Below are 2,519 nucleotides of genomic sequence, written 5' to 3' on the forward strand. Positions count from 1 at the left end.
CGGGTACGGGCGTCCTTTACAGAAAAACCAAATTCGTCAAATTCCACAGTTACAGAGTTATCACGAGAAAGAGTTTTGACGGAAACTAAATTCTGAACAAGATGTGGTGAAACTAAGACATTATTAAGAGACAATGGTGTGGAGTTAGAAGGAAAATGAGTGGAGCCAATATGAGAGATGGGAAGACCAGCACCGTTACCGACGATGATGCGAGAGGAAGTGGATGTCGGAGATGAAGTGGAAAGGTTACCCGGGTGAGCAGCCATGTGTGCGGAGGCTCCGGTGTCCATGAACCAGTCGCCACCGCCAGAATAAGCGCCCGGCGAGGGAGCGTACTGAAGGGCGGTGTACAGCGCGGGGTCCCAGTGGGCCGGCGGGGCCTGCGGCATCATGCCGCCGTAGACGGGGGCGTAGGGCGGGCCGGCGGGAGCCTGCAGTGGCGCGGCGAGGAAGGCCTGGTGCGTCGCCGGACGAGGGCCGACGGTGCCGGGGACGGGGGGGCGCGGAACGGGCATGGTGTAGGCGTGCACGACCCCCGTCCAAGGGTTGTGTCCGCCCGCCCACGGCGGAGTGGGATGTGAGTACCCGGGGCGCGGACCGACGATGCCGGGGCCGCCAGTGTTGCCACCGCCGCGGCCACCACCACGGCCACGGCGACGGCCACGGCCACCGCCCCCTCCTCCTTGGTGTTGTGGCGGTTGAGGCGCGGGGTGTGGAGGGGCGGGGGTGGGCGCTGGTGGAGCTCCTCCGCCATGAGGAAGTACGTGTAGGATAACGTTGCATAGAAAACAAAAAATTTCCTACCGCGAACACGCAATCCAAGCCAAGATGCAATCTAGAAGACGGTAGCAACGAGGGGGTATCGAGTCTCACCCTTGAAGAGATTCCAAAGCCTACAAGATGAGGCTCTTGTTGCTGCGGTAGACGATCACTTGCCGCTTGCAAAAGCGCGTAGAAGATCTTGATCACGATCGGTTCCGGCGCCACGAACGGGCAGCACCTCCGTACTCGGTCACACGTTCGGTTGTTGATGAAGACGACGTCCACCTCCCCGTTCCAGCGGGCAGCGGAAGTAGTAGCTCCTCTTGAATCCGACAGCACGACGGCGTGGTGTCGGTGGTGGTGGAGAAATCCGGCGGAGCTTCGCTTAAGCGTGCGGGATAAGGTGGAGGAGAGAGAGACCGCTAGGGTTTGGGGAGAGGGGCGCCGGCTAGGGCACCCTTGAGGGGTGCGGCCATGGTGGTGGCTTGAAGTTGCCGGCCAGCCCCTCTATCCCCCTCTTTATATAGGTGGAAGCCCCAAGGCTTAGGTCAAAAAGTCCGAATAAGACCCCAACCAAAACCTTCCAAGTGTCCAAACCTAGGGGGAGTGGGACTCCCCCTTTTCCTTGGTGGGGTGGCCGGCCACCATGGTGGGGAGTCCACTTGGGACTCCTCCTCCCTTAGGTTGGCCGGCCAAGGTGGGTGGAGTCCCTTTGGGACTCCACCTTCCATCCTTATTTCTTCCGGACTTTTCTAGAACCTTCTAGAACCTTCCGTAGAACCTTCCGGATCATTTTAATTCACATAAAATGACTTCCCATATATGAATCTTATTCTCCGGACCATTCCGGAACTCCTCGTGATGTCCGGGATCTCATCCGGGACTCCGAACAAATATTCGAACTCCATTCCATATTCAAGTACTACCATTTCAACATCCAACTTTAAGTGTGTCACCCTACGGTTCGTGAACTATGCGGACATGGTTGAGTACTCACTCCGACCAATAACCAATAGCGGGATCTGGAGATCCATAATGGCTCCCACATATTCAACGATGACTTTAGTGATCGAATGAACCATTCACATACAATACCAATTCCCTTTGTCACGCGATATTTTACTTGTCCGAGGTTTGATCTTCGGTATCACTCTATACCTTGTTCAACCTCGTCTCCTGACAAGTACTCTTTACTCGTACCGTGGTATGTGGTCTCTTATGAACTCATTCATATGCTTGCAAGACATTAGACGACATTCCACCGAGAGGGCCCAGAGTATATCTATCCGTCATCGGGATGGACAAATCCCACTGTTGATCCATATGCCTCAACTCATACTTTCCGGATACTTAATCCCACCTTTATAACCACCCATTTACGCGGTGGCGTTTGGTGTGATCAAAGTACCTTTCCGGTATAAGTGATTTATATGATCTCATGGTCATAAGGACTAGGTAACTATGTATCGAAAGCTTATAGCAAATAACTTAATGACGAGATCTTATGCTACGCTTAATTGGGTGTGTCCATTACATCATTCATACAATGACATAACCTTGTTATTAATAACATCCAATGTTCATGATTATGAAACTAATCATCCATTAATCAACAAGCTAGTTAAGAGGCATACTAGGGACTTCTTGTTGTCTACATATCACACATGTACTAATGTTTCGGTTAATACAATTATAGCATGATATATAAACATTTATCATAAACATAAAGATATAAATAATAACCACTTTATTATTGC

The sequence above is a fragment of the Lolium perenne genome, chromosome 2 (assembly GCF_019359855.2).
Source record: "Lolium perenne isolate Kyuss_39 chromosome 2, Kyuss_2.0, whole genome shotgun sequence".
NCBI lineage: Eukaryota > Viridiplantae > Streptophyta > Magnoliopsida > Poales > Poaceae > Lolium > Lolium perenne.